General features: G+C 41.5%; 1 protein-coding gene across 8 annotated transcripts in view; it reads right to left on the bottom strand.

The window, feature by feature from the left end:
* The window catches only part of NLGN1 (neuroligin 1), a 376,858-nt gene that overhangs the window by 296,442 nt on the left and 54,600 nt on the right, over nucleotides 1-25,816 (bottom strand). For 2 of the 8 annotated variants that reach the window (XM_036389260.2, XM_036389256.2), the window contains exon 1: nucleotides 10,669-11,199. The exons of 2 other annotated variants lie outside the window; for them this stretch is intronic. The gene's annotated coding sequence lies outside the window, so the exon portion shown is untranslated. Of the gene's footprint in view, nucleotides 1-10,668; nucleotides 11,200-25,816 lie in introns of those variants that run through there. 4 more of the 8 variants (XM_036389264.2, XM_036389263.2, XM_036389262.2 and 1 more) reach the window with 2 other exon arrangements.

Genomic DNA, 25,816 nt, shown 5'->3' on the forward strand with positions numbered 1-25,816 from the left:
CATTCCTTATAAAAGAGTGACTTCAGTGAAAAATGAAAATGCATGTTGAGAGCACTCAATTTCTACCATCCTTAATTTATAACATAAACAGTAAGCATTCCCACAGGACAGGAGAAGTCTTGTCTTTCATATATCCACATGCTGGCTGAACAATATCCTAGAAAAAATAATCAGTTAGGATCAGAGACTGTATAATCTGAAATTCCAGATGCTATTTTCAACTACTTTAGCTCAGAGGTTGTCACACAAGGCAGTGTTCCAGCACTTCTGAAAATTGCTCAGTGCATATCATTATATCTTCCATATTCATGCGAAACATATTTCCAAGACAACTTACAATATCCTATTATTTAAGATGCAGTGTTATACACAACATAGCAGTGTAATCTTACACTCCCTATTAAGCAGTGTGTAATGCACAAGAAATGTGTTTTGCTTTGTATAGGACACATTTTAAACCACCTGCTTTTGAAACAGCATTGGCAGCTTTAATGAGAATTGGGTTTTTTTTATCATGTCTATACACATTGTGGAGAGAATTCAAAAGAATGGCTTGTCTAATAGTCAGACTACCCTGTAGTTTGGGTTATTAAAAAGGAGATTGTAAAAGCTATATAGGACAGCAGGAGATTTGGTTCATGTCTAGGGTTCCTTTAGCTCTGAACAATCTATCTCAGGAGGCAATAAGGAGATAGATGAAGCTTTTCCACAATTTTCTCTTTCCCTTCCTTTCTCTGCTAATTCTAACACCTTCACTGTGAAACTGCATTAACAAACAGGCTTATGTCCTTCATCCTCCAGCTGTATATTCTCAGTATTTGCTGGAAATCCACCAATTTAGCTGCAGAAAATAACTCCCCCAACTTGATGTGTGTGTTTACATTTACTTTAACACACTTACATGGAATGGCAGACTCATGGAGGATTATTGCTTTGTAACATGTCAGATTTTGGAGGGAGTAGAGTACTACTTGAGAAATAGTAAAGACAGAGTAGGCAGACAGGTTTCTGAGCAATGCACATGGAGAGATGGAAGCCTCTTCCTTAGTGGTATTCAAAAACCTCCACAGCCTTTTCCACTGGGTCTTAAAACCCACAAGGGTTTGTTTTCCTCTGAGGAATGGAAACATGTACTTTCTCTTCTTTCTCAAATCAAACTCTTAAATAGCAGGAACTTTATCTCAGTAGCCTTCCAGCTAATTCACATGGCCTGGGGAAGGTCTGAGTTCAACAAACCCCGCTTAGATGTGCCAAGCAAAAACATCCCTCTTCATTTTAAGGTGCTGGGTTTGTTTGATGTGCAAAATTAACAAGATGCTACTAATTTGGCATCTATTTTCTATTTAGCACCTGTTTTCAGGTCTAAAGAAACCTTGTAATACAGTTTTGATACCTCAAATGGTAAATTCAATGTAAACTCAAAGCCAGCTCTAAAGCTGGGCTATAATTCTAAGCTTGTCCATCTGCTGGTTTGTCTTTGCAGCTGAACAGCTCTGCTGTGATCTACAGTTCTGGTTTGCCTCCCATGGATAAGGTTTTACTCTGAGACAGGATGCTAAAAAGGTAAGAATATAATTCAGTTCTGTGTTTGCTATTCCTAATTAATTGACTGTTGGGCAGTAGCCTCCATGAATTGATGGATAGGCTATAAAGGGCAGAAAATTGTCAACTGCTTGCAGGATTTGAATCAACATATTTTCATTGTATTTGTAACTTGAATTTTGGATTTGCTCTTTTCAAGCCTTTCTTTTTAAATGTCTAAGTAACAGTTTATTTCCAAGACTGAGAGGTCAGACATTCAAGCCTGTCATTGGCTGCCCTGCAGCTATCACATCAAAACCACAAACTCAATGCAAATAAAAAGACTGAGATTTATCAAATCTTTTGAGACTTTCATGACAAAATTTCATTTTGAGCACTAGGTGCAAGGGCAAGCAGGGAAGCTGGCCAGGAGCATGTTGAGAGTTAATGCTGGACAAAATTCTCCCCAGTATTTCTGCAGGTGATCTACATAGGACTTTCCCTTGGTGTCTGGACTCAGCTAAAAAGGAATGAGTGGGGGAAAAAAGGAGAAGGAATAAACAGGAATGATCAGGGAGACAAGCAGACAAATAAACCAAAGAGTAACAATGATAAATCTGGGACAAGATTTAGCATCAAAATAATGTGGATCTGAGGAGCAGGAGGAGAAACCTTTTCAGATTTTTCTGCTGTCTTGATTTGAGGATCACAATTGCTCCCTGTGGTAACACAAATGAATTCTACTGTAAAAGGTATTTGATAAAGACTTTCATGCTCTTTCAAACAGTCTATACTCTACAGAGTTTTTTTCTATCTATTATTTTATTATCTTCCTTTCTGAATTCAAATTACTTTATAGCTCAGATTCTGAAATACTTTAGAGAAGCATTTAGTATGCTGAGGAGTGAACAATCCAAGAGAGCTTCAATGCATCTTTGCATTTCCAATGACACAGGGCATCCCACAATGGGTCACATCTGCTGCAATCTGCAGCAGTGCAACTCCTCTTTGCTACTCATGGCCAGACCTTCAAATCTTAAGGGATGGTTTGATCTGTATCACCTATCAATAGCTCCAATGGATTAATAAAACCTTTGGTGGCATCCAAGGCTTCTGGCCGTATGTTAGCTTTAGCACATGTAAAGGCTATTGTTGTTAAGACAAAAATCTCCCAACCCCTCAGAAAAGCTGTTTTCTTTTCAGCTGAAGGTGTATTCCATGATTTGATATTCCTGCTCAAAAAATCCTTTCCGCTTTCACTTTGCTAGTAAATCCCAGTTGCACAAATACTCAAAGTGATTGCAAGAGTCTGGAACACCACACAACGCCACTTCATTTCAAAACACAAGTGCTGTTTTGCAGAACCAGCTACATTTGCATCCATTTTTACTTACAGCAGTCTCTCCTTAGAACTAAGAGCCCAGAGATGTTTCATGTCTCTAAGAAGAAATCCTTGTCCTAAAACATGCTATGAAGGCAAGCAGGAACATGGACAGTGGTACAGAGACCATTAGAGGAAAGATGAGGGTGAACATTGTGTTGGTGTGACACACCAATTGTAAACATGAGCAGACAAACCCTCAGGAGATGCAGCACAAAATTCCCCATCTCTTCTTTCGTGTTTCCAGTTAGCAAGGGAAGCAAGATCCAAATACACTGGATTTACACTACCGTATTTTCTCTCAACTTAGTAGCAAAAAACCATCAGATTGATGGGATTTTGAGCAGCATGGAGGGGAAGGTCTACCACACCTAGATGACCTTTAGATCCCCCCTTCCAACCCAATCCATTCTGTGAAATATTTTAAAACAGATACTGCTCTTGCATACTTTTCTAAATACTTTCTCAAAAGGATGGGATTTGCATGGGTTTCGTTCAAGAAATTAACTACGTTCATTTAAAAAAAACCCGTGCTGTGAAATGATAATACATGACTGCAGTATATAACACATGTAAGAAGGGTACAGCTCTGGTGGGGTTTGGTCAGATCCCACACGCCAGCACCCCCTCCACCTCAGAGCAGCCACAGGACTGGTAGCTCCACAAAGCTGCTACAAATCCAGCCCTATTGAGATGCAGAACCTCTGCCAAGATGGCCAACAAAGGTATGAATAAGACATCATCTTCAGGGGCTCACAGTCCCATCCCACATTAGGATGAGATTACAAGGGTTATGTTACACAGGAACACAAACACACCGGTGGAAAAGATTTCCAGATGCTACAAGTTGTGTAAATACATCACTCCTAGATAAGAGAAACTGATTCCTGAGTGCCCTCACCTTGATTTAATATGATGTTTTGACCACTAAGCTTCATAACTTGTTAGTGAAAAATATAGTATTTAAATACTGTAGCATAAAGTATTCGATGCAGTGCTTCAAAATTAGTGAAAAGTTGAATTTAAATGGGTAGGTGTCACAAGACTCCTTTAAATTGTGATGTATTTTTCAACTGCACCAAATTTTTGTTCTTTGCTGTTAGTGGGTATATTCACTAATGCTTATTAACTAGTATTTTCATGATCAAAACTCCCTTTGAAAATTTTCTGCATCTTTCTTTGCAAAATTTTCTGCATCTTGCTTTGACTTCTGATCAAAATTTTCTATTAAACTGTTTTTGAATTAGACAAATTAAGCCCATGAGGAGAGGGTCTGTTAAGTCTTATAATCTTCATTTACTCATATCAATAAATAATTTTCCTAAAATAGTTCTACTTCTTATCTGAAGTAATTGTTTATATTACCAGAAGTTGACTACAATTTTTTAATGCAGACTAGAGCTGTCTGACATTTTGCACAATAAGTAGGTAACGAAATGGTGATTTTACCCATAACAGAAAGAATGGGTAACTCTGTCACTTATGTGTAAAGTTTTAGACAGCTAAGTAATACAGATTTAAATTAAAAATGACAGATGCACTGGCTTGGAATATAATGGGCACTGAAGTGAACCTTTATTCCTTTTAGCAGCTTACAGTTAACTCTTAAATGGACCACAGATTATCCTCACTTTTGAGTACTGTAACTATTCAGCTAAATGATCAAATGGCCATTCTGTTGATGGCTGCTCTGTGCTTCAGGACAAAAAGATTCCCTGACCTACTGCAGAAATTCTACTGAACTCATGTTAACCAGAGGTCATCCCAGAGGAAAAAATAACCCAGATGTTTCTCATTGGAGAGCTCCAGTATCAAAATCTGTGTATTGCATTTCATCAGGTCAAGTGGGAGTTGCTTTGATTAATACTTCATAAAATATACACGCGCTTCTCATCTGATCACTCTAGCAGAGTGCCCAGGACCCACCCAGAGACTCCTGAAACTAACTGTGCTTTTGTTGTGTCTTTCAGGTGATAAATCTAGCTACAGAATTGTTAACAAAGATCTTCGCCTGATATATATTTGTGGCTCACCCTTGGTTCACTGGGGTTAATCGTATGGGAAAAATTAATTGGATTTTTCTTGCCACCTTTATTACAACTATAATATCAACAATAATACTACCTTTAATGCTAGTTCAGCCCCCAAGGCAAGCTTTCATATCAGATTCATAAGAAAGATATCACTTTTGTATTTTCCTGGTGGAAATAGTAATTCAAGATAAAAAAAGCTGGAATACAGATAATGCCACTTCTTGAGGGAGAACTCTGCAAACAAAGATGCTTGAATGAACTCAGATTTGTCCATGAATTGTTGTTCTAGCTGGATACAATACAGTAACAATTCCAAGTATACAAAACCCATGTTGTAGAGCTAGATCAATAACCACCTCTTCAACAAGATGATTTTTTTTTTAAGAAAAAGACAAGCAAACTTCCTTGTGGCAGAAAAAGGAACCCAAGCTTTTTTGTTCTTGATCAGCTGGTCAAGATGGTCCCAATTTCATCAGGGTAATTGAGATCAAGTTCCAACTCATCAGGAAATTCACAGATGTATAAACATAATTTGTTAATCACAAACCCAGCATCTCTAACTCAGCTCTGAGAGTCTCTTGACTGGTATTACCAGGCTTTCCAGAACTGCAGAGAGCACACTACAACATGAGTGCAATATTGGCATTAGAGGGATCTATCAGCTTGAAGATGTTGTTTCCTGTGATCTAGCATTCTGTACATCTGTGACTTTACCTGCATTTGCTCCAAAATGAATTTTATGCTTAACTTGTTTTTCTTAATTAAACTTCCTTTAACAGTTTCTAATATGTGCATTATTAAAACTCATTAGTCCCATTCATGCCTGCCTGTCATTTTTGGCTTCATATTCATGTACCAAAGAGCTCTTCTGCTTTATAAAGGAAGCAAATTAAATAATAAATATGAGAACTTGAACGTTTTATGAGTGTCAGTATGAGAAAGTGGCTGCAAGGCCCATAAGGTTTCACAAAAAAAAAGCATTACAGCTAAAGCTAACATGCTGACACATCTCTGATCTATAAAGTCTGCAGTAATGGTAGCAGTAAAGTGTTGTGCCATAGATGGGGAATTTTTCTCTCACATGAAATAGAAATAGGATATAGCACAGACTATATTTACCGTTGTAAAAAAATTTCAAATAAAATTTCCCAAAAGCTTAGAATATAACACCATTAAACGTCTACAAAGATTTACTCTTTCCATCTGACTTCATGTGTAGCTCCTATTATTCAGCTCCTTGTCCTCTTTCCATTTTCTACCCCTGTCTGTGAGAAAGAGACTTATTTCAGCTCTAGCAACCATGCCCAGTGTCCCTGTGGCCATGTCCTGGTCACACTGACCACGGCTCCAGTGACCAGAGGGTTTCCTGACCCAGCAGCTGCATCTCATGGTGGCTGCTCCAGGGCCCAGATTCTACACAGAAAAAATCCTTTATTGTGAAACTATAGAAGAAACAAAAGCCTCATCCTACAATTCCTGTTTTGCACAGGCTTGAGGATGTCAAAATATTCAGTCTATCTGTAAGGTTGCTCCTGACTAAATTGTCGTTTTCTCCTCATGAATATTTCTAACACTGTGTGCCTACATAACACTTTACTGCTTTCAAGTACTGTTTTGGAAACTGGGGGACAGGGTTGGGAAGGCAAAAGTTAAGGAACAACTTTAAGTTCAGATATTGAACCTAAAAGCTTCAGACAAAATGTAATTAAATAAAAGTATAAAATGCAACATAAATGTATTCCCCTCATTAAATTCCCAGAACCAGTTCAACAAGTGAGCTAATGGCTTCTCTAGGCAGGATGTGATTGAGGAGATTTAGAAAACATCTTTTTAAATTGCCATTTAAGTTCTCTGCTTCGTTAAAGGAATATGAGTTACTTGAAATGCAATAGTTGTAAAGTGTCCTTGACCGCTCTCATGATTTTACCGTCACGTGTTGCTAATTTCCAAGCATTGCATTCTCCCTTAATATGGTGCAAAAGACCTAACCAAGCATCAGCAGAAGGTAACAGGCTACCCAAAGGCAACACTAAAACTGATTATGCAGAAAATATTATGAGGACAAAACAGAAAAATTCAACAAATGGGGTAAAGAGAACTCAAATTGCTTTTCCTTTAATGGCCTCATGTTTTATTTGACCACAGCAGTGGAAAAGCCATGTTACCCTGCTGTGTGCAGCCCAGATCTTTACATGGCTTGGTAACCATGAGGATATTTACAGTACAGACTCTGTGCCCCCTGGTTTCCCACAGCTGCTGCTCCCTCACTCCACCTTTTGTTTCCTAGTGGGAAGTGCTGTGGTGGAGAGGGTGCACAGCAAAACCTGACATGGGACCAAGCAGCCAACCAGTCACTTTTCATCCCTGGAGAGCACACAAAACATCATTAATGAGCAATTAATAGTTATGGAAACAAAGTCTGTTGGAAAACACGTGGGGTCTTCAGAGGCAGGTAGAAATGAGCAGCTGAGAAGCCAAAATTATTTCCCCCTGTAATTCTGACAGTTCAATAGTAATCCTGGGGAATGTAATGTCATCATTTGTTATTAAAAGTACAGGATGTGCTCTCAATACGCAACACATGATGAAGTTTCCCCATTAGGTGGGGGTTTTTGGTGTGGTTTGGTTTTTTGCATCCCCTAACTCCCTCTCCCTCCTTCCCATACAAACTCTTGTGCAACACCTGGGTATCAGGGCAGGCATCCTCCTCTGAGTGCTTATGCTCCCTCACAATGCAGAGCTCAGAACCAGGGCTACAGAAATGGAGACATGTCTCTAGAACAGCCCTTATTCATCAGTCAGGACCTATTTTTTACCATTATCTATTATTTCATCACCTGATATACTTACCATGGAGGGATATCTGGGACTAATCAGAAACTATATCATTTACTGGATCAGATTGATAACTGCCCATCCTTTATTAAAAGAATTCCACAGAGGTTTCTACTGGACCTCTAGAAAAAATGTTTTATTTTCATTATTTTCTTTCAAAGAACATCTGTCTCCTTCTGCCCTTCTTTTTCCAGTATTTAATTTTTAAATAATTTCTTTTTCATGTGATTAAAAAACCATAATAAATATGACATCAAACAAATAATTCAGAGCTAGCCAAGGGTCTGTAATACAGCTTTATATCTCTATTACAAAGGAACGTATATTTGCTTTTAATAAAGAAAGGCAAGCCAATCCATTACAAACTGAGACCACATCTAAGCCTCTGCTTTCTTCCCTTTTCCCCAGACTCCATTTGAACAATTAGAGTGGTTAATGCTGGTGTGCATGCCAGCGGATATTAAAAATGTAAACTGATAAAAAATACAACTACCACCATTACCATGTTCAAATTCCTCCATTCACTTGCAAATCAATTTTTCTGCCTACAGCCCTGTCCCAGTCTTTAAATAACCCTCCTCAGCAGACTGCTCCACCTCCAGCCAAATAATCCAGAGAAAACCCACTTTGTGAAAGATGTTTAAGTATCAGCAGCTCGGATTTTATCTTCTTACCCTACTCTAGGAGAGGGGGTAAGATAACCAAAGCAGCATCAGGGCAGCAGCTCCTCTCCTCGCTCCTACACCCACTGCCTCAAACAGCCTGAACCACTCTCACGGCTTTCGCTGCTACCTCAGTTAATCACAAAACAGAGGTGTGCAGCCAAATCCTGCTTCCCAGCACACTTAGCATGATTATCCTCAGCCTCATTTTTCTTCCCACAGCCTGCATATGATTCGCAGGAAACGCGCAGGATAAATGGGGTCTCTTTGCAGGTACCTGAGGATCTCCTAATCATTTACTGCAAAACTGCTTTTGCAACATCACTGCAATCTGTAGCCACAGCCTAAGAAAAACGGTGCCGTTTATCAAAAAGTAACTAAGGAGCAGTCTTCTTTAACCCTGCAGCAGTCATAGAGTTGGGGGGGGGAGAAGAAAAAATAAATAATCCTTCCCAACCACCATTCCCAAACATGGCTACTTAGCATTTGGCTCCCAATCTGCAAATCTAATTTCGAAGATGCAGAAGTGGTCTGTGTGTTACAGCTGTGGAGCCCACACAAGTCTCAGTGCAGTCAATGGGAATCAGGATCTTTGAAAATCAGGGCCCTGAATAATGGGCTCTATTTTTAAATGCTCATTTACACCGTGCATGGGTCTCTCTCTTGTCAGGTGCCTGTAATAAAGTACGTGCAATTTCATAAGTATCCTTTGCTTCAACTAAGCCAGCCCAGAAAAGTAGGGGGAAATGTCCCAAAGCTCACAGTACTGTTCTTTCAGCAATAACAATAGTCTGTGGATGCACCAAAAATGCTGCTACTGTAAAAAACAAACAAACAAAAATACCTACCTAGATCTTAAGGGAGCACAAAAAGGTTACTGTGAGCATTACCAAAAATACGTGGTTTCAGATGTGAATTACCTCTGAATTTACCAGTACGGTCTTGTCCCACTAAGGCTCTGGATAAATGCAAATATTGCCACAGTGGATGGCAGTGCTGGCAAAAAATAATTCCTAAAACAATTTCTTACACTTATGCTGAGAAAAAGAAAAATCTGCTTCATTTCAAATTCACAGAACATCTAAATGTGCTAAAAACATTCACTTTGATATTTATAGCTTCTATAAGGCATATTTCCATTTTATACTAGTGGATTTTAATGCCATAGTTGTTAGAGCTAAAACAAACTGGCCTTCCAGAAAGCAAACCCAGTGTCAAACTAACATGATATTCCTTCGAAAGGTCAGCAAATTTACAGAAGGAAATGGCCAGTCCAGATTGTGTCACCTGCACCAGCAAGAGCACAACACTATAATCAAGCTCTGGTTTGTTTTATTTAAACAGTTATTTGAATGTAATTGCTCTGAAACCATATGCACCGTTAAAACGATTCCAGATAACATCCTTTCTCCTGATTCCAAGGTAACTTTCTGGCTTTAATTATAAGCCAATTAATATTAAGTAATTTGACTGATTAATTTTAATTAAACCTGTTGAAAATTGATTTTCCTTTCGCAAGTAAAGATGATGCTCTAGTGCGATCATCAGGAAAGGAGGATGGGGGGGGGGGGAGGCGGACGGGGTTGGGGGGGGGAAGCAGAAGAACCAGCACTCAGCACCAGGGCGAGAAAGAAGATGTCTGAAGAAATGAGAGGAGCCATCCCCCGGCAGGCCCGGCCCCGGGGGCTGCGGAGCGCCCGCGGAGCTGCGCGCCCGGCCCGAGGCGGGCGGCGGCCCCGGGGCGGCGGGGGAGGGAGGAAAAGTTCGCCGGGGCGGCGGCGGAGGGTGCGGGGGGTGCGTGCGTGAGCGCGAACGCGTGTGTGTGTGTGCGTGTGTGTGCGTGTGTGTGTGTGTGTGTGGATGGAGAGCTCCCCGCGAACACCCCCGCAGCCGCTCCCGCCGCCGCCGCCGCGCATCCCCGCGGGCGGGCTCCGCTCGGGCTCGCAGCCGCCGCAGCCCCGCACCCGCAGCCCCGCACGCATCCCCCCGGCCGCGGACACGCACGCACACACGGGCTGGGAAACCGGCCCTGCCGAGCGCCCCCAGGCTCAGCCCCGCAGCCGCCCTGCCCTGCCCTGCCCGGGGCCCCGCTCCATCATCCCGGCGCCCCGCTCCATCCCTCTCTCCTCTCCCCTCCATCCCGGCCGCCCTGCTGCATCCCTGCCCGGCCGCCCCCTCCCTCCTCTCCATCCCGGCGCGGGCTCGCCCCGCACGCCGGGAGCATCAAAGTATTTACCAGTTCACGGCCGCTTTCCCGCAATCGCAGTCGAAGCTGTAATCCGCTGGATTCGCCTCCTCCGGCTCTCCCAGCCGCTGGGAGCGGGAGGGCTCCCAATAGCGCTCCGGACACTTCCCAATTATACCGATTTTTATATATTTTTCTGCCCTTTCCTGGGATCGGGGCGCAGGAAGGGGGGGCTGGAAATCCCCATCCGGAATCCAGCCTCATCCGTGCCGAGCCACCTCCATGTAAATCCGACCATCAGGCAGGCAATGGAAATGATCAAACGCTACTTCTCTCCGTCTGCAGGCAGATAATCCCACTAATCCAATAGATCTCCCCCGATCCGAAAGTGCCCTCCAGACGAATCCCTTTCGCTCGATGTCCGGCGGGCGATCGCGAAGACGCGGCGGTGCCCGGAGGGGCGCGGGAGATGCGCGGAGGGGCGCGGAGGGGTGTTAATCTTTTTTGGCTCCTGGATGCACGGCTCGCTCAAACCGCCGAGATCCCTGCTTTTTCCCCTATTACACGTTTCCACTCCAAATTGCTGCTGGATGAAAAATGGTACAAAGATACCCCCAGCGGCGGCGCGGCGAACAGCGCGGGCAGCCCCGGCCCCGCACCGCCCCGCACCGCCCCGGGCGGACCGGCCCCCGGGGGACCCTCCCGCAACGCCCCGGCCCCGCCGCGGGGCTGGGGGGTCCCTCCGGCGGCCGCGGGCAGCGGCTCGGAGAGCACGGAACCCCGCAAGCGCCGGGGCACAAAGGGATGCCAGAGCAGGGTGGAGATGCTGCACACACACCTGCGTGCGGATGGGCTGCTGCCTCTTTCGAAATTGTACCCAAATTGTGTAATTTATGCGTGGTTTATGTAGAGAGATGTGGATTGTGCTCAAATATTTCACGCAGGTGTGATTTAAGATGAAGGCATGGTCTTACTTACTTGGATCATCACTGTCTGCACACAAGATATAAGTGACTCTTTTTGTTTCTTGATTTTTTTTACTTATTTTTCATTGCTTTCTCTTTATTTCTAATTGAGGAATAAAAGTATTCTCCGACCCCAGCCCTCATGCTTTCTAGGACCACATCAGACAATGAAAGTTGACGACTCAGGGGATGTGGGGAGAAAGGAAGGCCAGATCAGAAGGGAAAGGAGAATAGCCCTGTGAATGCTGATAGGTCTATTCATTTCTTAAGAACAGCCACAATCACACATTAAAACATCCCGAGTTAAGCCTCTTTCAGAGAGCTCATTAACATCTCCTGTTATTTTAGGAGAGACTTCCCTTCATATTGTGTTTAAGATCTGTATTTTTCCCTGCTAACAGGCACCTCAGGTTAAAATATTGACACTCACCAAGCACAGCAAACCCACTCATGTTTCCAAGCCTACAGCCCCAGGCAAGGTCTGGAGGTGCCCGAAAATTTGATAAGCTTTTACACCCTCACCTGAGAGCACATCCCAGTGGAGGAAGGTCAGACCCAGCCATGCTGGGCTATTTATGTCTCTCAGTCCCACTGAGGACCTGGATCTGAGTGCCCATGGCAGGAGTGACAGGACACAGCAGCAATTCATCCTGTGACATTCCCATGTGCTGGAATAATCCTGTCCTGGGCACGTTTTTTGCCTGTTTCAATAACTATTCCAGTCCATGGTTAATTAGGAAAGTCCAGAATCCTTCAGTACTCTGAAATTTAACTCTCTTGCTGTTGCCAAAAGCTGTGCAGCTCTCAGGTACAGGAGGGAAAGGCAGAACATACTCTGCTGACAGGGCAATCCCATGAATGCTGTTATGCTAATCTCAAGGGAATACTACATGGAAAAAAAAAAAAGGTTTCAAAACTAGAAATGAAATTTGTATGTGGAAATCAATCACTTGCCACCAGCCACAGATCAACCAACAGCCTAAAAACCATCACCAAAGAGGCAATACCAGGTGAGATATTCTGACATTCTTCATCCATACAAAACCCTGGAGTAGCTTTATCTTTGGGTTGTTCTTTATACTGAAAAGAAATAAAGGTGAAATAAAATAACAGCACTCTCTTGTCACTAGATAAGCCACTGGAATCCAAGGGTGCAAAGTTTTATTCTCCCTCCTTCAAGAGGGATGGAGAATCCTCCGTGGGTTCCCTGAGCCACCACGTGAATATCTCCATGGAATGCTCTATCATTTAAGCAGATGATCCCCTACTAACTGTGGGGGGAATTCAACCAATTTATCTCCTTACCAGGCCTTTTGTGGGTGGCAGGAGCTGACAATTTACACTCAACTTGCGACAATCCCACCTTTGGCCACCAAGTCTCCATCTGGTCCTAACCCATCTTCACTCGTGCAGAAATGGCACCAAATTGTTGAGCACATTCAGTTGTTCTTCAACTCCCTCTCACAGCAGAGATGTGTGATACCACTTCATTCACTCACCACTTTGGCTCTGACCTGTCCCCAAGGTTGGGGTCCCTTTGCAGAACTTTTCCACTGTTTTTCACTCAGCTTCCCTGCACTGCGTTCAAACATTTCTCCCTTGTCCTTCCCTCCAGGGGCCTCAATAGCTCTCCTCTCATCCAAAACACTGCTGGGCAAAGAGGGCTACTGACTTGTGGGAGGGAACAAGATTTGTCTCCAGCTCCAGCAAATTGTACAGGTTCAGGAAGGGATATTTGGCTGGGAAAACAAATTATAGGGCCAAACCCTCTATATGGAGATGTGATAGCTGAGCCTATAGATGTGGTAATAATAGATTATATTCTAATAAAGTAAAATAATATATGACATTCCTGTATCCATGCAGTGCCTGATGCTGAATCCACCAGCAGTTTACAACCAAGATGTCCTTGCCTGTAGGAGCTAAGTGGCTTGCACACACACTTTTATATCTAGATATATAAATATAAATATTTAAATAAGGCTGGAACTACATGATCTTTAAGGTGCTTTCCAACCCAAACCATTCTATGATATACACACATTTATGCCTACATATAAATGTGTAAAGAGTGTTTGGATTCGTTTGAAACAAGGGGAGAAGTGCCTGTAATTGATTAGAACTTTGTTAAATATGTTTTAATACCCTGCATGTCAGAAAGAATTACATGTTCATTGCAATCTAGGGAATGCAAAACTGGTTTAAAGACTGGCATTATTTAATATTTAGCTCAGCTGAGTCTTGATAGGGTTGTGTTATCTGCATTTATTAAAAGAACGAAGAGAGAGCTAAATTTCCATGGACTGAAAATCCACGGAAATTTCAAAGGCCAGCATCCTGCAATAGTCTAAAATTCCCCCCTGCTCCATTTTCTCTATTTTAAGGACATGAAACCCTTCATACAACCCTCATTGTAAGCAACTAACCTCCAAAAAGAGCAAAACATACAATCAAAAGCTAAAAAGAAGAAAGAAGCTCCCAACTAGCAATCCAAGGTAAAATGCACATTGAGATACATAAAGTATGCACCTGAAGCTTTGAAGGTAGGCAAGTTCTTTGATGCAACACAAGTTTCATGAGCTATTGAAATATGTAGCTTAAGACAGTCAAGTTTTTCTTTCAAATATAAATTTTATCAGACTGTGTTTCTCAAAAAAAATTAACCTTTCTAATAGGTAGAACAGGTGGAACTGTTTACATACAGAAAATACTAAATATTCATTAATTTGTTTGTCTCATGATAGCTCATTAAGTTGTGTGTTGCAATAACTTTGTTAAATATTTTCTTTGATTTCACGAAACTAAAGATTGCTCATCTCTGTGCATTTCTATTCTTTAGATTGCCCGGATTGCCAGATCTTTAATGAAATTATAATGCCTGCCTGTGAGCTGCTGTAGTTAGCTGTAACTGCTGAGTTATTGCCATTCATTTGGTTGAACCTTGCCAAGAAGAGCCACTTAAAGAGGCCATCCCTCTTCACAGAGCATCTCCACAAAGATGCCCTGACATCTGCACAAAGACACAGGGCCCTGACAGCCCTTCAGGCACTCCAAACATGGCTAGCACTTGCTTTCTTCAGTGTTGTTCTTTTGTACTAAAACAATTACAATTTTAAAAAACACAATTCTTTGTTGTGCGGCAAAGGGCTCGCTTGAGACTGGTCAGAGTTTCACATACCAAGAGTCAAGAAAATTAGCAGCACTAGTCTGAGTGCTCTGGCCTTAGCTGCCTCTATGCCACACAAGTTCCCAATACTCCCATTCCCTACAGCCCCACCACCGCCTCTGCTGCCCTTCAGTGCTCAGGGACACCCATCCCCTTCCTCCCACCCACGAGGGGAGCCCTGCATTTTGTGCACAAATCTGGTGGGATTTGTATTCTGACATCACACAGGTTGTCCTTGGTGACGTTCACTTTTTATCATTAGCACCCTGCACTGGGATGTTTAATTGGCTATGTTGTATCTCTGCACTGTAGATTTATTTTGCATTTTCGTTTAATTAACAGCCATGACCAGTGGCCTGATGGATGGCAAAGCATTCTGTGAAGTAGAATCCTACTGGATTAAAAGCTTTGCTGGAATGTTTCAAACACCCATTCAGCCTGGACTTCTCAAAATCAATTTTCTATAAAGTACAGCATTTCCAGAACACAGTGCTCGAGGACGTGGGAAGAGGAAGCAAACAGGACCCAAGGATGACACAAACCCTGTTCCTACATGCTCACCCCTCTCCAAGTGTTGACTGGATGCTCAGATCCAGCACAATCCACCCGTGGTTATTTTGAGATTCAGAATTTCAGGTTCTTTTGGGTGCTGTTAAAAGACAGATATTGATAAAAAAAGCCATTGCCAGTGTTCTTACTGGAACTTAATCAGTAGATTACAACACATTACAACACTGTGCTTGCCAGAGAACTCTGAATTAATTATAAAATCCATTTCCTTGTTTATGTGGCTGGGGATACATTTAGAGAGGAGTTTTATGGCTTTGTTCCTTCTCAAAATTTCAGTTATTATTTGAAGCCATAATCCAGCAGTACCTTGGTTTGCAGTGACCCAGTAGAGGCAACTATGGAGCTAGACTTTGTTTTTTTAAATTATAGAAAGCATTTAGACAAAGAGTTTTCTGTTCATACTGTGTGAAAAGCAACCAATTTCTAGTTTTTTTAATTAAATTAGTTGAAACCTAATGTTGAGTACATACTGTATTCTACTTCCAACGTGCTGAGTTTGAAAGCACACAGGGACATTCCCTGATGGAGCTGCTGCTCTGAGTCACTATTACATGCAGTTTATATTCATTTAGACCCAGCAAGCAAATGACAGAGAACTATGGGCCAACTTCATCACTCATGAGATGAAATGGAAGTCAGAGGAACCTCATCAGACAGTGTTCTTCCCTAATACTTAAACTCAGTAAAAAAAAAAAAAAAAGAACATGTGACCTGTATTGTCAGCATTTGCAAGTATAAGCAGTGAATTGCTCTCCACATGCTTTTGCTGTGGCACACCTTTTCCTTTTTCACCAGTCACTTTCCACAAGCAAGGAAAGCTTGAACTTTTGTGAATTAAGACTTGCTGGAACCTTGACACTCCCTGTACTGACAGAGCATTTTAGATCCTTATTTAAATCAGTCAGTAATAAGATGACTGTGAAATACATCATGATTTTACTACCAGCCTCTCTTGGCATCTGTTTGCCTCCAGTGACGATTGCACCGATAACTTGGTGACCGATATAATTAGCCTGGCTCTCATCATGGCTACTGGCCAAAAGAGCCAAAGATGTGCCCTAAATTTTCTGTTCAGATGCACCAAATAACATGATCCATTAATTAAAACTCAGGCAGTTGCAGTTAATTCCTGACAACTGAAAAAGATGCAATTTGAAAGCACTCCTAAAGAGCAGTAAATCACTTCCAATCTGCTTGGTGTGAGCTGCATTTGAAAGAGGCTGGGGTGTGCTGGGGTTTGGGTGCTGAGCTGGGAGCAGGGGCAAGAGACCCTGGAGACCTTGAGCAAACTCTTTTATCTCTCCTGCCTTTAACTCTGTCTAATCCAGTTTGATTTCTTTATCACCAGGGCAGAGACAATCTTCCCATACCAAGGAGAGGGGGAAGGCATGGAGGGATTCCCAAGCTGGGGAGGAGAGGGAGGTCAAGAGGCAGCCTCTGCCAGCCCCAGCTGCTTGGCACTGACCCATGCAGCAAATCCATGCTCCTGCAGGGAATTGAGAGACCTCTGAAAGAGGCCAGGCACCCCAGAGGGTCGTGTGGGACTGACTGGTTTTGTGGAGGAGTCAATAGGAGGAGTGCTTATGAAATTCTGCCAAAATAAGCCATAGGAAATAATGAGCAGGCAGAAAAACACTTCATAAAGGACACATTCCTGTATTTTGCAGGCATTAATCAGCATCAGTGGTGATGGGAAGTCCAGGAGATGATATCAATATGAAAATACCATTGTACAAACATTCTAACACATTCACCTGCTTATCTTAGCAAGTCTTAAAGCTTGTCATGTCTGGGAATCTGATTCACTGCACAATGACAAACGACACAAAATTGACATGTACAGGCAAGAACACGCAGGCAAAGCAGGGAGAACAGAAATTGCCAAGGATCTCCAAGGCAAAGACACCCGAAGAGCTCCTGAACTGAAGGACCCAGAGAAGCACCATCTCTAACCGGCAATGAGAGGGGCAATAATCCTTCTGAAAATACAACTACTTTTAAGAAAGTAAACTGAAGGCAGGTCAAATCACTTGTGATTTCTGAAAATCTCACTCTAGTGTAAGTGAGCTGTTCTTTATAGCCCAATAATAATATTCCTGTACAATCTGGCAGCCCAAATGATTTAATAGCAAAGCAGCAACATTAGACAGCTTCATTGTAGCTGTCTAATGGGTGCATGTTAGGTTATGAGCCCTTGTGTCTCTTGCTGCACACAGACATGAGACAGCGCCAGATCTACATGGTGAGGCACCCTTGTCTGCTATGGCAGGAACAATATAACCTCAGGAAGCCTTAGCTGGCATCCATGTGGGCAGACAAGGAAGAAAAATTAAAATATAAAGAAAAAAGGAAAAAAAAAAAACCCCAATAGCATTAGAGAAACTGCAGCAGCCTAGAAGTCTATTATTTAATTGATGCCATAACCCAGGAGAGTCTATGGTCCTCTCTACACCATGGTCATGCCACAGAGTGCCCTCTACATGGACTTTGAAACTGCAGCTGTTTTTATAACAAGATCAGCTACAACCATCTGAAAGTTAAACCTAGACAAATACTTTGTAATACTTATTTGTGGCTGAAGTGAATCCCAGAAAGACATGACTTTGAATTTTAATTTTCAAATTTCTAGGTCTTGATTGCAGAATACTACTTTTTTCCCCCCACACATCTGGCATTTGCAGAATTTAATGAACAATCTCTCTAGAATTCAGAATTAGCACAATACAGCTTAGTGTCCTTCTGTGTGCCAAACCTTGGCATTCCCTTGCTGTAGAAAGTGAGCACAGTGGTTCTCAGGCACTAGTTTCTTAGGCAAATGAAAGAATTCACTAATTTTCTATTTCTCAGACTTCCTTTCCTATTCCAGACAACTAGATCACCCAAATTTCCTATTTCTCCTAATTATGGTGCTATAAAATTTTTTGCTGGAAAACGTTATTGTTCCAGCTGAGAAATTTATTGTTAAAGCTGAGAAAAAAAAAAAAAAAAAACTCCTGTAGCCCCTCCGAGGTGTGTGCATCAGCCAGTAGAGGGTGCAGGAATTGTGGCTGCATTCCCCACAGCCTGAGCAGGCTGCTGCTGCTGCTCCAGCTGCTTTCTAAGGTGGGCAAATACAATAAAGCACCTAACACTGTGCTATGGGTCAGTTCAGTAATAAATAATGTGTACAAGTTGAAAAGCATCTGTTTTTCCCAGCTTTTTCTTTTCTCTCCTCACAGCTGTTCTCAGTGATGCTGGACTTGGGCTGCACACGTGAAATTCAGACTGCAAGAGAGGTTTGCAAGCTCACATTGCAAACCTAAGAGATGTCTGGATGATATTTTCATAGTCACAGGATTCAAAAAAAAGGGGCATCTCCTATCAACAAAAAGGTTTATTTCTATTATTCAGGCTTCAATCAAACAACCTTCCACTGAAATAAACCAGAAGTGTTTCTCTGACACTGGGAATGTTAGCTTGGAAAGGTGATGTCAGGCAGAGAGGGGTTAAGAGGCATTTGTGTGCAGAGGGGATGTTGCAGCAGCCCTTGTTAAAGGGAGAATTATCCCAAGGCAGCATTTCCCCCTCCCCAGCCCCCTGTGGGTTACACACTCCTGGGTGCTGGGCAGCCACAGCTCCACAGAACTTTTCTGACCAGGTTTGTCCATATTTTGCAGTGGGGCTGGCACAGATGTGACTCAGAGAAAACCTGCAGGAGCCCACGAACACACCTGCTACAGCCCAGAGCTTCACATCTGCAATTCCACTGGCGATGCCTGATCTACCCAACTGCCTTGGAGTCTGCTAAGGCCAAAATAAAACACTGGGATTTAGGGGGGATTTAGACCATGGGAGCCTAGGCCCAGTGTTTCAATCAGCCTAAAACTCTGTTAGAGTCAGCTCAGCACCAGCAGAATAAATGAAAACACAACGTTGAACTTGGCAACTCTGAGTCATAGAGGTGTGCAACTATCAAGAAATGATCACAGTGTAATAATCACAAGATACAGAGCATGAAAGGGTTTTTGACAGGTGAAAATGAACACATTTACACCATATGCAGCTAAAATTTGAGTCTAAAAAGAAAGATATAGTTTTATTTTTGAGCAAAAATTTGTTGATCTAAAGACCAAAACAAAAATTCTTGTCTCTTCAGCATGTACTACATAACTGACAATATCTTTCAACATTGTCTGAGGTTTGATTCCAGGTTACCTTTCAAAGATTAGACAAGATAAATCACCTTGCATTAGCACACCTATCTGACAAAATGACATCTCAGAGTGGCTTGATAAAATATGATGGTAAATTTTACAGGTCAATAATCCCTGTCTGGTATGAGCAAAATCAGCGTTGTCCACTCCTTTCCTACAGAGCTATCAGTGGTGGAAACAACCAGCAACATCTCAAATGAAATGTCTCAAATCTCAGAACAGTCCCTGCAGCCATCCAGTTCATCAAAGTAAGAAACAAGCTGAGGAGAGCTCATGTTCAATGATGCTCTGAGGGAAAATGACTGCCTGGCATCAGCACTGGAGGTAGGATGTGGCTGACTGATGATTTCGGATTGGTTTTTTGAAAATACAGGGTAAATTGAGTAATTTGAACCAATCATGGAATATATTGTGCAGCACAACATTCTTCTACCCTGCAGTCTCCCTTCTGGGAAATCTGGAGTGGTGGGGAGTACATTTATCAGGAAAATAATGACCCCAAACAGACTCCTTGAAGCCTAAGGTGTTTTTTTTATAAGAGGACTCAAGGGAACTAATTAGGAGGAAATAGCTCCTCAATGTCCTGAGTGAATTCCCACTGAGAAAATAAACAATTTACTGATTCATGCAACTCCAGACATCCAAAGATAGTCATCCTTATGACATGTTTTTTGCAAATATAGAACATAGAACAGCATGCACAGGCACTGTTTGATAATGAAATGTGTATATATTCAGGGATAGACACTTATCATCATTATTTCAATTTTTACCCTTGAATTTGCAATTAAGATATACCAAAGAGGTGTACAGTCCTGTATCTAATTCAAAAATTAAGTTAAAAAGTTGAAGTTACTTTCTACCTATTCTTATAGCCTTTAACCAATCTCCTCACTATATTCCATTCATTCTTCTTTGGAAAACAGGAGGTGCAGGAGTTTTGGGTGTGGACAAATTGTCAAGGAGCAAAGATTCTAGGACCAGCTTTGAAAACACTCAGTTTTGCAAATATGGGATCTGTTGGGTCTTGTCCCCAGAAGGGAAGGCCAAGAATTTTGATCAAGAAAAGAATAAAGCCCTGAGAATGGAAAACAGCAGCAGTTCCAAAAGCACAGACACCCAGAAGTAACGTGGAGTGTCAGAGGGAGGGCTGGCAAGAACCAAGGACAGCACATGAATATTTAGACTGAGCATCAGCAGAAATGTCCTGTCAGTGTGATGTGTGTGGAATCATCCTAAGGGAGGTAACTGAAGCTTGTTGCTGACAACCATCACTTTTCAGCATTTCAGGCTGGCAGCTCTGTTTCTACACCAAACATTCCCATCAGTCCTTCTGTTTTATGGTAAACAAAAGAAAAATGTGCATAGTTGATACCATCAGCAATGGGCCTATGTGAAATAGGTTTGTATTGTGAGAAGTTGAAATGGAAAGAAATGAAGTGAGATGGGGCCCCCAACATAAAAAGGACATGGACCTGTTGGAGTGAGGCCAGAGGAAAACACAAAGATGCTCTGAGGGCTGGAGCCCCTCTGCTCTGGAGCCAGGCTGGGACAGCTGGGAGTGTTCACCTGGAGAAGAAAAGCTCTGAGGAGACCTTAAAGCAGTTTCCAGAGCCTAAATGAGCTACAAAAGAGGTGGAGAGGGACTTTTGAACAAGGATATTGAGTGATAGGACAAGGGGGAATGACCTTAAGCTGACAGAGACCAGGTTTATATTAGAGATGAGGAATAAATTCTTTACTGTGAGGGTGGTAAGGCACTGGAACGTGTTGCCCAAAGAAGCCCAGGGCCAGGTTGGACAGGGCTTTGAGAAGCCTGGCCTAGAGGATGAAGACCCTGCCCATGGCAGGAGAGTAGAACTACCTGATCTTTAAAGTCTCTTCCAAATCAAACCATTCTGTGGCTCTAGGACTCATTCTGAATTTTATTAAAATGCCAGCACCGTAGCATCCTGATCATCAACGTCCTGATTATGTTCCCATGACTTCTTAGGGCCTTATATGAGGAGATCAGAAACACACTGAAAAATTGGAAGGAGCCTTAAGAAAGAACTGTTGAACAAAACTAGTGTGGCAGGGTGGAAAGATAAACTGCTTGCTGTTTTCATTAGTGGATATCCACAGCTAAAGCCCCATTCTTTGAGGATTCTGAGGATATTTCCTATGGCCAGTGGAGAGAGAAAGAACAGGTTTTGAGACAGCAATGAAGAGTGAACACACTAGTGTCATACATATTCAGCAATGCACACATTCAGTCACACACAGTGTCCTTTCTTAATGTTTCAGTTCCCTCGTGCTTTTCATGTGCTCTCTTCAAAAAGGCACAAGGTGTCTTTCAAGTAAAAGAATCAATTCCTTACTATAATTTGACAATGAGCATTTCCAAGAGAAATATATTAAATTCCAGCTCCTTGGTTCCACTCCATTCCATGCTCATGGTTTTGATTTCCTTTTTTCCTGCTCATGTCCCAACCCATCCTCACTGTTTATGCCCAAACTGGTTAGGCTGCCAGAAGTTGTGGTCAGAGCCTGCTGCATTTTAGACTTTCTGGAGCTTGTGAAAGAAGTGTACAAAGATTTTCATACTGGGCATCTCTATCCCTGAAACTCTTCAAGTGCTCTTCTGCCTTTCATGTAACTGTGGTTAAATCTGATGTGAACACCTTCTTCATGGAATCATCCCAGATCCTCAAGGTCTGCAAAGTTATAACTCACAATTTAAACCCCACAGTACTTCCACATCTGGTCCTGTGTGCATTTTTTTCAAAAAACACAGTGTGACTCAAATGCACATGGATTGCATGGGTTTGTTCATTAGCAATGCTCCCCTGCTGTAACTACAGCTAGAGCACCTCAGGGAATTAAGTTCTTAATTCTGAGTGTTTGGGAGGGACAGATTTGCAGTTGGGTTGCCTGAACTTTCTGAAAGCAGAACGCTCATTTCACATTTATTGGCCAAGCCACCAAACAAATGCTGTGAATGCAAGAAAACCAGATGCTCAGAAATCCATAAACTGCCAGTGGCTAAAGAGCAAGGTTTTACCCTCCCTTTCTCATCCCAGTTTACCTTAAAAGCTGCAAGTATCATGTGCAAAGCAAGAAATTATGATTGTCTCTTAGTTGTGGTTTGATTGTGCTTCCACAAGGTGGAATAGAAGCCTCTGATAATTGGTGATTAAACAAAACTGTGGCTAAAAGTTCTCACATATGTTAGGACAATATTAATAAATTTGGAAAAAAAAATCTGTAAGTTTTGAATGTATTAAAACAACAGAATTATTAAGAAGGACACCAAGTATAATAAATATTGTCCACATGTTCTAGGTTGTATTAGGTTCCATCACAATATCATGATCTAGAAAGGATTATATGTGGTACAGGTCAGCACAAGATATTGCTGCAATTAAACTAACCTGGGCACAATGTTCACCTAAGAATGCCTTGATGGAATAAGGTAATGATGTGAAAGGGGGAAATCAATTATTCATCTCTGTCCTCTTTGTGTTTGGGGCCCATGAATAAAATTTTGAGTGAAAATTATTTGAGATCTACAAAATGTTGCTCATCAAATCAATGTTAGAATAAATCTTATCTGGCTTGTAAAAGAATTTTACTAGAAGGAAAATTTAGAGAGTTCATTCTGACTAGATATCACCCAAAAGAAGATTTATGTATTATAAGGTCTATGTCATTGTATATTGGAGAAACGTGATTGCATACAACTTCCAATTTCACCCTCCTTTCTGGGCAGTTCTCAGAAAAAGCCATCCAAACCAGCAGTCATTTATCTTTGATTTAAGCACAATTTGATGCCTGCTTAATATACACACAAGTAATAATTCAAGACAGCACAAAATGTGCATTTGACAGGCTTCCAAAAGACACCAATGCATTTTAACATTTTTGCATTTCCAGGCATAAATTCACAGGGGGCTCTCACAGGAAATGACTTGAAAAAATCTGTGCACTAATATGTTCTCTACAGAGTACTCATTTGTTCAGTGTTTTAAGCAGCATGTTCTTCATGCTTTATTTCCTGTAATGCTTATAGGATTGTGTTATGCAGAGACCCTGTTACTATTTACCTGTACTGCAGCATCACCCCTCAAAATACCCAAAAACTGAGGATTTGCAGGATTTTTCCACTGCACAGATTGTAATGATTATAATAATCTGCAGAAACTCTCTATAAAATATGACTGACAAAACTATGCCTTAGAGAGCAATGTTTAAATAATAATATACATACATAATGTCATTGTTATATTGATTTATACAGATGTGACATTACCTTCACTTTATGTGAAAGAAAAAAGACAGTTAATAAAAAGGAAAATCTTGTCATATAACTTATTAAATCAAGGAAAAAGTCTTAAACCAGTGTTGAACAGCAAGTATACACAATTCTCCATCTCACACCTGCCTTCTGAAACATCCCCAAAGCAAGCATTTTATAAATAAAAGAGCAAACCTGCTCCTTGATCAAACTTCCTGCTACTCACAGCATGTTTGATCTGACTTGGCCAGAAAAAAGATTTCTCTAAACAAATCCCTCTAAATAAAACATCTTTTCCCTGAAACCTATCAGCTCATTATTGGTTCTTTAGGAAATTTTGCATCATTAACAGTGAAGAGTAGTTTCAAGATATTCATGAACTCGTTAGTGAAGGAGGATTAAAACATATCTTAGCCTACACTGGAAGTTTTTGAAGGTACATAGATTTACCAGCAGCAGAAGAAAAAAGATAGCAACACATTTCCTATACAGACACCTTGCTAAATTCATAATAAAATTCTTGAGTGCAAAAAACCCCCCACAAAACCAAGTAAAAGGCACTCTGGCCAATCATTATTGCAACCAACATGTGTTTCTCAAATTGTTTTTTGACTCAAATCAAACTGAGAGCAGAGGACACCTGGAGGTGTCTGGCTCCTAATGAAAGAAACACATCTACTGAGACAAGATCGGATTTTGTATATTTGTTTTTCCTGTTGAAAATTGGTGTTTCCAGTGATTCATAGCCCAAACTTCTCCCCTTCAGCTCTGTGGTGATGAAATGACCAGACTGAAAACAGGCTCCTGTTCAGACCCCAATATCTTCAGTGATTCCTTAGCCCATCTACCACAGAGCTCTTTAAAGATGATGCTTGGTTAAAAAGGACAGAAAATTAAAATATTAAGTGAACTATAATGGAAAGTATAAATCCTTATCCTCATCTAGATTTAATATTTGATTGTTCCAATGACATGATTGTGTAAGACAAGCAAAATGGGGTGAAAACAGAAGAATGGTAAACTCAGAGGAGAAAGTTACAAGCAGGATTTTTCTGCGCTCCTTTTTATGGAAAATGTAAATAATTTAGAACCTGTGTACCAAACTTGCACCTCACTTTCTACTGTAAGTTATTATGTGTACAAGATAGTTTTTTATGCTGCATCAATTTTTAAATAGTCTAAATTCCACAGATTATGCAACATACCAAAACTAAGACATCAGCTTCATGAAAGTTGGTGGCCTTAATGCAATAAAAACAGGCAGATAAAATGAAACTTAGCAGCTAAATAACACATTAAGATCAAATATACCAAAAGAAGCTAAGTATTTACAATGTTAGGATGTTATGTCTTAATACATAGCTTTTCAGTATATGCAATATCAAATGGAGCACATTAATCCACAAGAAAAAGTCCATGTCATGAGAAGCAACAAATGCCTTCTCCTGGTAGTTTGATGCTTGGAATGATCTAAGCTAACTGCTAAAAGCACTGAGTGAATCAAGAGGCAGAGAACTTGAAATGTGAACAGGAAGACAGACACAAAATGACTGTCAGGTGTTACGACAGAAATCTGAAACACTTTGCTCAGCATCTGAATCCCAGCACAGCTCCAGAATCCGGCACAGCCACCCTTCTGCTGGGCTCCCCAGGGTCAGAAGCATTTGGCAAGCGAAGGTGGCCTCTGACTGCATCAATGTGGAGGATGGGCCAAGCCCTCCTGGCCCTGACAGACCGGACAGCCAAACCAAGACAAGGAAAAAACTCCCTTTCTTCTAGCTTTAATCCACCTAGGGAGGCAGCATGGATGGTGATAAAGCCATGAAAGGGAACATAAATACCTCAGGACAGCTTCCACTCAGAGCCTGCAGGACTTTATTTTAATAGTTAAACAAGTACAAAAAGCAGCTGATATTCTCCTTTGAAAGCCGCTGTGTGTCACTGACAGCTGAGATGATTTACAGGAGCCATCAGAAACTTCAGCCTGCTCCTCTCAACAGTTCATTTTTATTCAAGAAAACAAAGTAAA

Source organism: Molothrus ater, chromosome 10, assembly GCF_012460135.2.
Source record: "Molothrus ater isolate BHLD 08-10-18 breed brown headed cowbird chromosome 10, BPBGC_Mater_1.1, whole genome shotgun sequence".
NCBI lineage: Eukaryota > Metazoa > Chordata > Aves > Passeriformes > Icteridae > Molothrus > Molothrus ater.